Source organism: Hippoglossus stenolepis, chromosome 14 (genome assembly GCF_022539355.2).
Source record: "Hippoglossus stenolepis isolate QCI-W04-F060 chromosome 14, HSTE1.2, whole genome shotgun sequence".
Lineage (NCBI taxonomy): Eukaryota > Metazoa > Chordata > Actinopteri > Pleuronectiformes > Pleuronectidae > Hippoglossus > Hippoglossus stenolepis.
Window position 1 is genome coordinate 6,478,672 of NC_061496.1, and position 15,575 is coordinate 6,494,246.

The window sequence follows — 15,575 nt, forward strand, 5'->3', positions numbered from 1 at the left end:
GAAAGATAGATAGCGAGGAAAACATGGCCTCTGGAATGCCGTACCTGCTCGTGCTCGGTCATTGCTTTAATGTCTCTCTCCCAGGCCTCCGTATATAGAGGGTTTCTGTCTCCCTCCTCCCATCATCCCTCCCTCCTTCAGTCCTATTCACTCCCTAATTTCTATTTGTCCCTGTTTTTATATACCGCCCCCCCCTACCCTGCTCTTTCCTTCCCTTTCATTCATCTATTTCTCCATCTTTAAAAAACAAGCACAAGATCTCCCCCACCCGTGTCTTCTCCCTCATTGTGTCCATTCCTCAGATGCCGCCTAAAGTCAACACTCCGCAGGATCCTATCTGTCGAGCAAAATGCTTTCCAGCAGGATTAAAAGCATGCAATGCTGACTCCAAATCTGTTATCTGATTGGCTGACATGGAGAGCTGTCTGTGGATTTTAGTTACCGGGGAGAACAGCGAGATAATGGCACCGTGTCAGCGACTTCTGGAGCTGCAGGGGCCAGAAGATGACAGGAGAAGACAGAACGGCCACGTGCAAGTAGGAAAAAGTCTTTGTCATGGTTTCTGAATATTTGGTCACCTTTTTTTTTTATTAATATTATTCATAAGTACATTGTGATAATCATCATGTGAACAGAATATTTACATTGTGCAAACATCAATGTGAGGCATGGCAAGTAAATAGTGCACATGAATAGTGTACATATCATTTTCTCTTCAAGAATATATGGCAACTGAGAGAATTATTGTTAATTATCTGAGAAATAAATCACTATTTTTTCTCATGCTTTAGTAAAATCATTTGCAACACATGTGGCTGAACAATATATTAAAAACTAACATTTTAGAAAACCCTACAAAACAAATTCTCCCCATAGTTTAATGTATCCCTATAAATGAACATAAAAACGACTAATTTTTAATGGATTTCTTTTCTTACATAGATACACAGAGGAGCTGCTTTTCAAAAGGGGAAATGCTTCAAACACTTGGCCTGATTGACAGAAGAAGATGCCTCACTAATGACACAATCCTGCTGATTGCAGCCATTCATGGTGGGTGCGCCGGTTCAAGTGCTGCAATCGAACATGGCTGTGTCACATTGACACCTGTGCCGTCTCTTCCTCCCTCCTCTCATGCCTCTCACTCTCTTTCTGGAACCTCTAGTCCCACGTTAGTGTCACTGTCCTTCAAATTATGCAAAGTGGACCTTTTTATCAATGCACCTGGTATATGGAAATATAATATCGCCCTGTATTTTATCATTTTTATCAGTTTTTAGTGTATTTCTATCATTACAGAGTTTATCTGTCAAGCAGAATGAATCCAAAATTGGTTTAGCTCACATTCACTCATCAGGCTAATGACATCATTGAAACAGTATTGACCACAACTGTGGATGCACACATGGGCAGCAGCGTTTGAGGGACTTTGGGGGCCCCAGGCGAAAGGGACTTGAGGGGGGGCTTAATCTAACCAACATGACCCCAAAACGTTCACACTGTACATTCACATAGATAATAGTTAAGTAGAAGAGTTTAAGTGCAAACCCCCATCACCATAACCATCAAACCTCTAAAACTAATTAAGCTTTTGGCAGAAAGCTTTCGGCACGAGGCCTCGTGAGGACGTTTCCAACCACAGTGTTGTTGCAGCTAATCATAGTATATAAGTGGGTTCTCACTTTTTGTGGCCTAACGTAAACAGTTTTTCTCAGGGGCCACACCTCTCAGCTAGGGGGCACCATCCCTGCTCGTAGGAACACAAACTACTAAGCGAAATACACGAGGTTCAAAGTTCTCTTCATTGTCAAACTTGGAGAAAATTGAGTTGCAGCCAGTGTTCACATCCAACAATACACACAAAGACAACATCGACTGCGACGACAACTCACAACAGAGCTAGTGCAGGGAATGGAAGTTCATGCCGAGGACAAAAGAACTGCTGTTCTGGTGTGAAATGAGTGTTTTAGCGAGAAGTTGTGAGAACCTGATGAGCACACACACACACACACACACACACACACACACACACACACACACACACACACACACACACACACTACTCTCAGGTGGAGGAACAGACAGATTCATGAAATCCCAGAGAGACAGCAGCTCCACTGAGGCCAAACACGAGAAAGATTCAGACTGAGACGGAACTTGAAGCTCATGAGCAACTGTGTGTGTGTGTGTGTGTGTGTGTGTGTGTGTGTGTGTGTGTGTGTGTGTGTGTGTGTGTGTGTGTGTGTGTGTGTGTGTGTGTGTCAGACGACGCTACATTCATGTGCAGAGTAGTCTCAAGCAGACAGTTGTATGCGGCAGCGTAGCATTCATCTGTTGATCTACATTCCTGTGCTTCATGCAAACCATTAGAGCAAGCTATCTCACCACAGTCAGTTTGAAAGATGGGAGGAACATCAAACAACCTTTACACACACATGCACTAACACACACACACACACACACACACACACACACACACACACACACACACACACACACGGATGCCCTCTATTGAAGAAAAAATGTCTCCCATCTTCGAGCTCTCAGTCATCTCATTACTTTTTTCTCTCTTTTCATCTTTGTTTCAGCGCTGCCTTTCTTCTTCTCTATTTTACATCTTCCCTCTCAGATGTGTGAGCTGTAACGCAATGACTACCTTAGAAACAAACACAGGTGTGTGTCGTGTGTGTGTGTGTGTTGTGTGTGTGTGTGTGTGTGTGTGTGTGTGTGTGTGTGTGTGTGTGTGGAGGATAGAGAGTGAATTTTCTCTTTGACTGGCAGATGGGAGACAAAACTTTTATTAGATCAAAATGACTCATCAGACATGCAGGGGGGAGGTATGTGTTCAGGCCCTGCAGGACGAGGCGGGGGGGTTTGAGAACAAGATGGTGATAAAAGCCATCACTCAGTTGTCACAGGTGCACGGAGCTGCAGACACCAGGGTAAAACAATACTCAAAACACAATTTTTAATACATATTGACTCCTGCAATTCATCGCTGACGCCTTCAGCAACAAACCAAAGGGGGGGGGAAAAGTCAAGAAAACAGCGAAAAACAAAAACAAAACACAGCCCACGCACCTGCATACACGAGGGGAATGGAGGCACGGAAAAGCTACGGCGGCGGCAGCTCACACAATCATACACGACCTTTGAATAAACGGCATCAGACACTAGATTTATTACGAGAGGATAAACGGTGAATTTTAGAAGCGAACGGGCTTATTAAACTGACTCAATCGCAATTTGGTTCAAAGGGTATAGAACACAAAACGTCAGGTATTAACAAAAACACACACACACACATATATATATATAGTCACGTCTGCATCAGGTATTCCACACAGCCGCAGTTTTTCTTTTTGCCAATAGGATGGTTTGAGGAAGTTGTAGAGATGATTGTGTGTCTGTGTGCATGTGAGTAGATGTTGTTTTGCTTTTTTAGTTGTCACACACCTCTGACGTTTGTCTAGACAGCTTTGATTTGCTCTATAAATCTCCGAAAGGACGTTACCTGCTCCACTCATCCATCGTATTTATATCACGCTTTTCTAGTCTTATCTACCACAAAAGCCAATTTGAGGATCAGTATCTTGCCCGAGTACACTCACAGGCGGGCTGAATGACCTTTCACATGTCGGAATACAACAGAAACAGGTCATACATATGTACATATACATACATATTGCATACCTATATAATATATGTACATATATGTATAAAGATTACGTTCATGATCATCTAGTGCAGCAATTATTGTATAAATAAACTTAAAGATTCCCAGCCCAATTGGTTTCAGAATAGCAGAAAATAAGTAAGTAAGTAAGTAAGTGCAGAACAGTGCAGACTATGAAGTGACAGTCATAAACTTCCAAATGAGGAGAAACATATAATCAGAGGCCGCAGGTTGATTATAGAAGTGGAGCTGATGACGAGCTGTGAATGCTTGAAATCAAGTACTTTGTACAAAGTGTTGTCAAGTCAAGTTTGCTGGTCCACTGTCAAGAAATGTTAAATCAACAGCCAGAAACCTCGGTATCACATTTGATTCGACAGCCTTATTAAATCTTGTTACTTTCACCAGCTCCAAAGCTCTATTCACACGCACCAGTCGATCCTCACGGCCTCAGCTGGGAGCACAATGCTGTATTTTTAACCAACACCAAGCACAGGGCCCGTAGCGCTCCAATTCTGGCCTCCTTTCATTGGCTGCCAGATCATTCAGAATTGATTTTAAGATTCTTTTTATAACTTTTGAAGCTGAGCACGGTCTGGCCCCCAGTTATATAATGGAGCTACTAACTCCCTGTGCTTTGAGCCGTAATCTAAAGATCTACCAGCCAACACTTAGGAAGGAGGTAGTAGTAGTGTAGTTCCTAAATCAAAGACGGTTTGGTTCTGTGTGTGTTATATGTATTTTATTTTTAAAAACACTTTTTACCCTTGTTTAGATAAATGCTTTAGAAATATTAGTTTATTATTATTAGGCTATATTATTATTATAAGCTATGTGTAAAGGCCTCGTTTCCCTGTGCACTCAATTCACTCAATACATTCAAACACAGGGCCAAACATGCTGCTGCCATAGAGTTGAATGAGATATGAAGAACTGTTCAAATGCAGATTAATACCACACATTATCTGTCTCCCTCCTCACATGTGGATTGTTGGATCCATGAAGTTACAGTAGATCCCACCTGCACTTTTACGAGACACACTGACGTCTGAGAAACGAGGCATCAGCAGAAGCCGGAGCGTCAATGGTCGTAAAGTGAGCACTGATGCAGCATATGCAGAACGCAGCTTTAATAGGCCGCTGTATCGGAAATTGTGCGATGCACTAAAGGTGCATTTGCTTATGCTTCAGTGAATAAAGTACGTGAGTGTTGCAGTGTGAGTCATTTAACCTGAACTAGCTCACTGCCACTGCTCCGTTGTGAAGCCTCGTCTTTTTTCTCAAACATTCAAACTTAAACTCCGAAAACTAAACGTTAATTCAAGTTGAGAACGAAGAAGATTCTTACACACACACACACACACACACACACACACACACACACACACACACACACACACACAATAGGTCTTTGCCTGTGTGCAGGGAGTGGTCACTTTCAACAACACTCCAGCTGGAAGTTCCTGCCTCCCGGAGCCAACCAATTACAACGCAGTATTTAACGATGAAGGTTCCATTAAGGAAGTCCCAAGTTACCCCTCTGCACTCTCAGCTCCTTTCACGACAGACTCTGTTTTTTCCTGCCTGTCAATGCCAGGAACCCATTAAGGAGCAGTGGTGGCGACACAATGCAGGGAAATAATGTAAGGATGGACCTATGCCATTCTTCCTGAGTGTTGCTCCTTCAGAAATGTCCGGTTGTGTTACCTCATTCCTGGCTGAACTGCAGCTTCACATTTCTACTTGACAAACCCTGGCTGTATAAATGATGACTGCTTGCTGCATCACTACCTCGGACATCGTACCTGTGTTATATGTTCAGCTCATGGACTTCTGTCACAAATGTTTGATTCAGTGCAATGTAACATGATCACAGCAAATTTGTTGATCACCTTATATTTTTCATAAATTAGGCAGGAATAGTTTTTAAATGCTTATTCTTTGTTACCTCTGACAAGGAGGGAATGTTAACATCTTTATTTATGTGTTTGTCAGCAGGATTATACAAAAACTACTTTGTGGACGTGACCGAAGGAAGAACCTGTACAATTTCGGTGTGCATCTCGATGAGGGGTCGGATACAGGACTTTCTCTCTTTAACAATGCAAGATAGACCATTACTTTCAACAGTTTCTTTTGATTTCTCAGAGTTTCCCAGTTAAACCGTCTAGAATGACAAGAAAATCCATCCTAACCTTGACAGAGGTAATAACAGTGGACCAGATAAGGTGGGAGTCTGTGATTTGTGGTGCGTCCCGTCATTTGAACGACACTAAACTGAATGATTCAAATTGAGTTTTGCCAACAGAATCAAAGTGAAGGTCAAACAGATTCAGAGTCTGTTGGACGTTGCTGTGCACAGGTCTGAGCCAGCTGACATTCCTTTAAACACAAAATGTGCTTTCAGGGCAAAGAAAGAAATCTGCCTACCTTGGCAGTGACTTCAATGCTGCCCTGGATATTGGCCAAAATAATGGGCTGGATCAACGTCAGCCACTACAAACTTGTGAATCGTCCAGGGCCAGAACACTGGTGTTCGTAAAATTCTTGTTTCGTCAAAAGCAAATAAAGTTCAAACTTTATAATGGACCTGCACAGCTTTGTCTCTATATCTTTCATTTTTTTTTCTTTTTTTCTAAGGACCACAGTAAAATAACAACTTTTAGAATTTCTCTTAACATACTACCCAGGAGCGTTTCATGGGACTCAAGGGGCCTCGGGCAAAAGGGAGGGCCGTACATCAAATGAACGGGACCCCCCCCCCATGATACCAAACCACATAATTTCAGTCTTCAAACAAACATTTTTCTACCAAAATTATACCCGAAGTGCATTCCATGCATACACATAAATAAAGGTAAAGCAGTAAAACCCCACCACTATCATAGACACTTCAAACCACGCATTTAGATGTTCTAGTCCTAAACCAAACCTCTAAAATTGTGAAGCTTTTGGCAGAAGGCAAGTGGCATTTGTATCAGGGCATATAGTAAAAGATGAACAAGATTGACGCCTAGCACAATGGATGCCTTAGAAAAATATGCCACATCTTCTGGCCTAAAAAGATCTCTCATGACGAACTTTACAAGCAGACTAAGAGCCTCAGTGTGGTGCAAGAGATCAGACATTGGCGGGTACAGTGGCTTGGGCCTGTTCTCAGAATGGACCACAGCTGCTGCATTTCAAAGATGGACACCACCTGGAAAACGCATACAAGGTCAGCCTAACACAAGATGGCACAAAGTGGCATGCGGCCTTGTTAAGAGGTTTCTGACCATGCAGTGTCCTGTACATAGCTGATTACAGAATTTGAAGGGGTTCTCACAACGTAATTGTTGCGAGAACCCCATAATCAGGCTCATCTCAGGGGGCCCCCTCTCAGCTTGGGGGCCCCCAAGCAGTAGCCTGTGTTTCCCACCCTGTTGCGACGCCCCTGATACGACTCAACAACTCAACAAAAAAAGTTCTGAGGACCACAAACCCACTTTACCTGAACTTCTGCAAAGTCCCGCTGTTTGCTTGAAGGGGCTCCGTCTGTGGGAAGCTGTGGTTTGCAGAACAGATGTGCTACAGGCACAGAGTACACACACACACGCACACACACACGCACACACACCTCTGGCCCGGTGTGAACTCACCCTTCTGCTCACACTGACAGGAAGACATACACCAACATGGTGAAAGAGAGGGAGAGAGCTGCGAATGCATGGCACAGCTGAGAAATTGTGTGTCAACAGAGAATGAGATTAGTAGTGCTATCCCTAGGCGTTCGCTCAGCTGGTGTGTGTGTGTCTGCGTGAGTGACTGTGTGTGAGTGCAGGCTGTTGGCGCTCATGTATCTGTGTGTGTTCTCAGTGAGGGTTTTTGGCTTCTTTGACTGACACAGACAACAGAGTTTGGGGAGTCTCTCTCCCTCCCACAGCACTAAGAAGCCTGAAAGCTCCTTAACCTTAACTCTGACACTTGTTTGATGTTATACTAGAAATAGAGAGATGTGCATGAGTGGGGTTAAAGCAATACAAAATACAACCTGTTTCACTCATTTTCAGGCACAAGGAAACAAAGCACATACACACACCTCACACCTTAGCTTTATGGTGGATAAGTTGATTTGGGTAAGAAAATTAACACATTTATCCGTATGAGTGATCAACTGAGTGCACACATACACACACACACACACACACACACACACACACACACACAGATGCTGTGTGGGCAATCAAAGGCATTTGCAGGTTCAGTGAAGCCTCAGGAGGAGTCAGTGGATGTCAAAGTCTGGAGAATATGAACCACATGGGAGTACCGGGCACTCGGCCAGTCGAGACAGAGCGCAGACTGGCACCGGTCAACTTAACACACACACACACACACACACACACACACACACACACACACACACACACACACACACACACACACACACACACACACACACACACACACACACACACACACACACACACACACACACACACACACACCATGCACATTACAACCCAGCTCCCACTCAGTGAGAAAGCAACCTGCAGCACACTGCTCTAGACACGCCACACACACACTCACACACGCATCTACTAGTGTGCGAAGGAATTGTGTCATGTGCCATGAGGTTTGTGCTGAGTAATTTCTTTACTGACAGCCATCGTTAGAATAATGAACATGAGTAATTGTTATGTGACACACGGACGACACGACCAGAGCTGTGTGTGTAAGTACTTTATACCTATGTGAGGTCCATTTTAAGCATAGACCCTACAGAGTGAGGACATTTTGGCCGGTCCTCACTTTTTCAATGGACTGTTTGAGGGTTAAGACTTGGTTTTGGGCTTAGAGTTAGAATTAGGTTTACGGTTAGGCATTTAGTTTTCATGGTTAAGGTTAGGGTATAGGGCTAGGGAACACATTATATGTCAATGAGTGTCCGCACCAAGATAGAAGTACAAGAATGTGTGTGTGTGTTCCTGTGCTTGAATACACTTTTCCATCACATTAAGCAGCTAAACTGTTCCTGTGCAGTTCCACCTATAGCTGGGTCCCTGGTTGCTTTTCCTCCTGTGGGTAATTTAAACAGTTTCCTTTGAGCTGCTCTCTATCGATCCGAGCACGCTGATGTTTAGAAAGTATTCAGTTTCGCATGTTCGCGAGCTGAGGTTAGCGTGTTAGCACGCTCATGTTTGCTGATTACCACTAAACCAAGCAAACCAAATGGCAACACAACCTGACGTCACCCACTGGTTTTCCAACTGCTGTTTGTGAACAGTATATTGCACTGAAACCAAGAAGAAACCCCATTTAAAGGAGCAGCCTGACTGACGCCCACCTGCACCTGCACCCATTGGAAAGAACTAGCTGTCAATCACACAGTATCCACGCCCCAACTCATACCGTCCTCAAGTGAGAAATACAATCATTTTCTCAAAGACTTCTTTTAAAACCAGCCCTCTGCTGGTCATTTCAGAGAATAAAGGTTTCATGCATCGTCTTAACTTTTTGGACCCGGAATCCATATGAATTTTAATATACAGACTATACACTTAACACTGGGAATATAACTCCATTTTCAGGTATTTGGCCGTGCACCAAATAAGTGGACAAATTAATAATTACAAACAAATTGTCGTACCAATTGACTAAACTGCTGTTGAGATAGCAAATGTTAACCTCATGGTGGCGCTGGAGAAAACGTCAGGGGATCACAAAAGTGCTGCTAAAAACAATTGCATCATACATCTTGACGTCTGCTGCTTTGGTTCAGCAACATCACAGCTGCAGGTCACAGAAACATAAACCCCACATACACAACAACCACTTCTGTTGGAAACACACCAGTATCCGTGACTCAGTTCCAAACAAATCATTTTAAAGCTGCCAAAGCATCGCAAAGCCTGCAACTCTTGCTTTTGCTGATATGAATATTTGAACTTGATTTAAATGATTACGAGCTCCTCTGAGTACTCAGCAATTTCTATTAGACTTGGGATTACAAAACCTTCTAAGATCGCATTAGATAAACTTAAAAATTCATGGGTATCAAGCTAAAAAAACAAACAGTTTTGCTTTAATTTGTTTCCTGAAAAGTTGACATTTCCCAGGGACATGATTCAATCAGACAGCGTCAATTTGAAAATCACACTACACGGATATCGTCACAGTGAACGCCTCTAACAGCCACCAGCGCGTGAGCTGGTGTGACTCACCTCTCTGCACCTCAGAGGAAATCACACTGACACACACTGACATAAAAATATCAACATATGCACACAGCGTGGGACGGCACACTCTAATGTGGTTCAGCCATGTCTCGGAGGACTGTGTGCATGTGAGTGTGTGTGTGTGTGTGTGTGTGTATGCTTTAAATAACAGTGTGCCCTTTAACCTGAGCATAGATGGATAAATCTTAATGCCAGTGAATCCAGCACACACACACACACACAAACACTCACAGGTTTGCACAGTCATCCTTATTCAGACATTGCTTTGACTTCCATTCATTGTGGACAGCCTAACCAAAGCCTTATCCGTAACATTAACCATGACCAATTCACACCTAACCCTAAACTTAAAGGTTCAGTGTGTAGAATTTAGTGACATCTAGTGGTGAAGTTTCATGTTGCAGTTGAATAACCCCTCACCTCACCCTCCCCTTCCAAACATGAAAGAGAAACTGTCGTGGCTTCAGTTGTCATAAAAACTCAAAAGGTTTAGTTTGTCCAGTCTGGGCTACTGTAAATAAACATGGCTGCCTCCGTAGAAAGGACCCGCTCCTGATGTAAATATAAAGTATTTAAAAATAAAGGCCCATTCTAGGGTTAAAAAAACCACAATTCATGCAATTAAGATAAAACACACTAGTGAAAACATCACTAGGATTAATCTATATTCAATTTCTGCCAATTCACCTAAATCTTACACACTGAACCTTTAAATTACCCACAATTCACATCTCACCCCTAAACTTAACAAGGACCTCAGAAATGAAGTTCAGCCTCATCAGGACCAGGCTTTGGTCCCCATGAGGTCTATTGGTCTTGAAAAGCTCAGTGTTTATGCTGGAAAAGGTCCTAAAGAGGCAACACAAATAAAAACACATTCACACAAACACACACACGCACACACAATGTGGCACCCTGTAAACATGCCCAATGTAACAGGAACGCTTTGCCTTGTTAATGCTGTGTAGCTGCGGTCAGCCAGCCAACCATGGCCGATGCTCTGTGGCAGGCAGAGCAGTGACCAAGACTGACTGAGAATACATGCAGACGCTGAGCGAGCAGAGAGAGAGAGAGACAGGCAGGTTTTTGCATAAGAGAGGGAGAGAGAGAGGTGGAGAAGCAGAGCAGGGATGCTCAGTAAATGGATGCAGAGAGAATCTCTCAAAACAGCAACAAACATCCCTGGCTTCTGCTCCTCTGCCTGATGGTTAGCATGCTTCCTACAGTATGTGTGAATCGTAACTGCGTGCATATGTGCACATCAGGCTCCAGCTGAAAAACATTAGTCAGGCCGGCAGGGAATTTAACTGAAACCTGGCGCTGCTAATGAACCGCTCCAGAGAAGGGATCAACCGGTATGGAGAGACATTACAGAGAGAGAGAGGAGAGGGGGGGGCGTGTTTCTCTGTCAGCATGATTGTACATACATGCACAGATATGTGCACGCATGCCTGGTTTGCAGTATCTGATCAACACACAGATGCTGAGGATCCCAGAGCTCAGCACAGATAAACATGGACACACAGAGCGATGAAGATGATAAACGCAGCATCTCTCGTCTCCGTGTGTCTGGAATGTATAACAACTCGAAGATGTAGATTCGGTGTGTGAAAATGCCGAAAACCCTTCTTTTCTTGACTATGTGTGCCAAGATGGGAGAGACATGAATTACACATGGGGCAGCAGATAGAAGCAAAGGAAGATGTGTAAAGGATAAAAAAAAGAGAGAGGAGAAGGCAAACAGGATGAATGAGATCTGACAGAAGAGGAGGAGAGGATTACAAAGGAGGCATAGGGGAGATGGATAGAATAAAAAGCTGAGAAAGAAAGAGTAGAATAAAAAGGAAGATGTAGAAAAAGGTGCAGGGAGAATCAGTGTTGTCCTTACCTGTGCAGCTGTGTGCAGTATCCTTTGGGATTAAAAACGTAGTATGGGGAAGAAACTCCAGCAACACTTTCTATGTCCGTTCCAAGGTAACGTGCATTTATATCTCTGTGTATCAGCTGAGGGAAACTCTTCAGCACACTACGCCGGAGCTCTCGTCTACCTGCGTGGGTTTCGCGTAAATGTATCCTAGCTGGTGATGAAAAGCGGTGAGTGAAAGGAGAGTACTACGCTGGAGGGCGGACAGACTGGCTGAAACAGGAGAGCAGAGGCAGAGCGGAGAGAGCAGACTGAGTGGGACGGAGGAGTTACTGTTGCCTAACATCAGAGCGGCTGGGGCTGGATACACCCTCCTCCTTCAGCGTGCATCAAATGGGAGTCGCGCAGATGCTCTAAAGTATGCAGAAAGAGAGAGAGAGAGAGAGAGAGAGAGAGAGAGAGAGAGAGAGAGAGAGATGTGTGCAGCCCAAGATCTGATCCGATCTGATATACACACACATGCAAACACTCATAAAGATTCTCATTAACGCTCTTTTACTGACACACACACACACACACACACACACACACACACACACACACACACACACACACACACACACACACGCACTACTACTCTTAAGTGAGCAGTTCCTGTGAGACACAAGGACTTCCAGTGAAAATAAATAAGAGTGAGGCAAAAACAGCTCTCATTGCAACTGATTGAGACTTGACTGTTCCACTGTTGCCTTTTTCCTTTGTGAAACATTTTAGCCTGAGCTCAGGAGGGAGAGGGGTTCATACACTAACCAGAGGGTCGGTGGTTCGATCCCCGGCTCTTTCAGCCATAGAGCTCTCTAAATTACTCCTGACGGCTGTGCTGACAGTTTATGTGCAAGAAAATGCTGAATGAAAAGGTTCTGAATATAGAAGTGCTGTAGGAATGTGTGCATGAATGGGTCAAGTGTTCAATAAGACTGGAAAAGTGAATATATAATAATGACCATTTTCCTCTACAAAGCCTTCATATTAAACAACACGCCCACAGCCTGTGAGGACAGTAACACATAAACGTTGCCTGATTTTATTTAAATTAAATTAACATTTCTCTCTGAAATGGAAAGACATGATTCCTCCATCTCAAATACAATGGACCAGGAACATCTTATACGATATGAGGTTAGAAAAAATCAACTTTGCAACACACATTGCAAAGTTGACAAACTGACAAATTCTTTTACACATTCTTTTAAGAGTTTACACAACCTTTTCTGAGATTTGCACGAGAACAACGAAATATGTCAAAAGATGCTCTATCTCGCAATGTTAAAGAAAGTGAAAGCAAAGCCCCCTGATACAGATCTGCACAAAAATGTTATGAGTTCTTTCCGGACCCATATTACATCCTTCTACCAAGTTTGACTGTAATCTGTCCAGCAGTTTCTGCGCAATCCTGCTAAATAACACACAAGCAAAGAAAACAGACGAAAACCTAACCTCACTTCGCGGAGGTAAAAATCTGGGAAAGATCTGATATATGCTCATGCAGGGGTCACGCGCACATTGCCCTCACTTATAATAACATATAAGTGTGATTAAATGGTTAACGGTTACAGGCCTGCAAAATCAGACAAAAAAACCCCGTGCATACATGTGTGTACAGAGGCTTTTGTTGTTGAGAGGTCGACTGCAGGACATGCCTCTCATTCTTGGAGCGCACTATAGCCTGTCCCTCAACATGCTTTCATTTTCCCCTCCTGATAAAAAAGGTGGGTGGGGGGCCAGCTGACTGGCAGGGAGTGGTGGTGGTGTGGGGGGGGTTCATGTCATGGCCCAGGGCTTTGAGCCGTCACACCACCCACCTCTGCTGCTGCGGTGGCCGTGAGAGCTTCGTGCCTCTTGGGACAAAGCCCGCCTTGATAAAGGCAAGTTCTGCTACTCAGTGCATGGAGAATGATCCTCATTACCACGACAGGTTAGAGGTTAAATTCCTGCTGGATCTGCGAGTAGGTGGCAACATGTCCAACATGTTTGCATTCACTGTTGGGGGCCGTTTATCCAAGCTCAACGAAGTTGGACATTTTTCTTCTTGTTTTTCATTAAATTGGTGGTTTTGTGGCCCCATGACAACGAGGCTGGACAGCACTAGTCTGCCCATTGGAGGTCGGCTGCAGGGGCTTTGCTCAAAGAGCGAGGAATCCACGCACAAGTCCTGTGTCCGACCATAAAAGAAAAATCACGGAACGCTGCAGCCAATGACCCTGGATCAGGACAGATGCCAACTGGGCCCCAACACGTGAGGGACACACACCCACATCTGATCAGCCTGTGGTGGACCTACCTAAGCAGAGGGTGTCTCGTGAATAAAAGGCCGAAACACTCGATGACGCTAATGTACACAACTGATGATGACCACTGGAGGTCGCTAACATCTACTGGCGGTTGGCAATTTATCGTCAAACTAGCTCGGAAGACCTTCAAACATATAAGGGATATTCACCATCTTGTCAAATGTTCTTAACCCCCTAAAAAATGGAAAATGTCTCTTGCGCGTCTTCCAGGGAAGTGCATTTCTGAATCTTTAGATCAGATCAGTCCGGTGACAAAAAACAAGGCTTTGTTTTGATTCCAGTTGTGTATCACTGTACATCCTCAAACACAGATATGCATTCAACACTCTGCCTTCAGACCACTTAGCTTTCCTTGAGAAAACGATGCTATCACCCTCTGTAACACACCTCCTGGTTGGATTTTAGCTGGGATGTGACGAACCATAACACCTTCTGGACAAATCTCTGGTTGTCACATCTATTTTCATTAAAAATACATTTAAATGAGGTGCGAGGCCTATGACGTCCTGCTGCACTAATTTGTAGTGAATCAACCCCCTGCTGACGCCACCACAGAGCTGGAGATTGAGGTGATAGCAGCTGGAAGCTTGAGGCTGAGGATGGTGGCATATGCGGCGCCTCCATCCTCACCTACAGGCACCAGAGCTCCACGCTGCTCCCCTCCACAGCTGCATCCTTCCTGCAGCATCATCAAGCCGGATAACACGAGTGGACTGTGGAGGCTGAGGGTCTGTACCTCAAACCCCATGGGTGTTGGTGCGTGTTTGCCGCTGACAGAGCCAGGGCTCCAGCAGTGGATCGTCCTGCACACATTCAACCATCGTATTCACAAATGCATCCACTGGCTGCGTGCACGGGAGGAAACGACACATCTGGCATTGCTCATTTTTCGCGCTGCGTTCGAGGGGACTGCAAATCCTAATCCGTGTCGTAAGAATAAAAAACGCAGCAACACTCTGCAGCCTCATCCAAAACCAACACAGAGCAACTGGTTTAAAATAAATATGATCTACTGCGCTGTTAAACAGATACTGGTTTGTTTACTCTGGTAAGGAAACAGTATCTTACCGTTAAAGTCCAGGGAGGGACGCCAGTGATGTGATCAGATGCTCCAGTGGAGATGATGCTGGATACCTCAGCATCTCTTCCTCGAGTCAGTGTCGCCCCCGGTCGGTGGAAGCGGTGCACTGCCCTTAACAACCTCTAAAGGTGCTTTATTTTTATTTTTTTATTTTGGTGTTTTTGTGTGTCAGCAGATTTTCCCCAAAACACAACAAAATGTAAGCGTTGCATCGCATATATTGGTATTAAGAATACAAATTAAAACATATTTGTTTAAAGTACAGATTTTTTTAGATACAGTTCAGTAAAAAGGAGGATTATCAAGTTACAAAAGATATAGGTTTTATACTTCCGTTTAAAAACTAAACACTACAAAAGACAAAGCAGCATTGACAAATGAATTGAAG

At 44.0% G+C, this 15,575-nt stretch overlaps 1 protein-coding gene across 2 annotated transcripts in view; it reads right to left on the reverse strand.

Annotated features, from left to right (window-relative positions):
• Positions 1-15,234, reverse strand: part of kank4 (KN motif and ankyrin repeat domains 4) — a 73,166-nt gene extending 57,932 nt beyond the window's left edge. Inside the window, exon 1 of one of the 2 annotated variants that reach the window (XM_035176305.2) lies at positions 15,175-15,234. The gene's annotated coding sequence lies outside the window, so the exon portion shown is untranslated. Of the gene's footprint in view, positions 1-11,779; positions 12,106-15,174 lie in introns of those variants that run through there. The other variant, XM_035176303.2, reaches the window with a different exon arrangement.
• Positions 15,235-15,575: the final 341 nt, after the last annotated feature.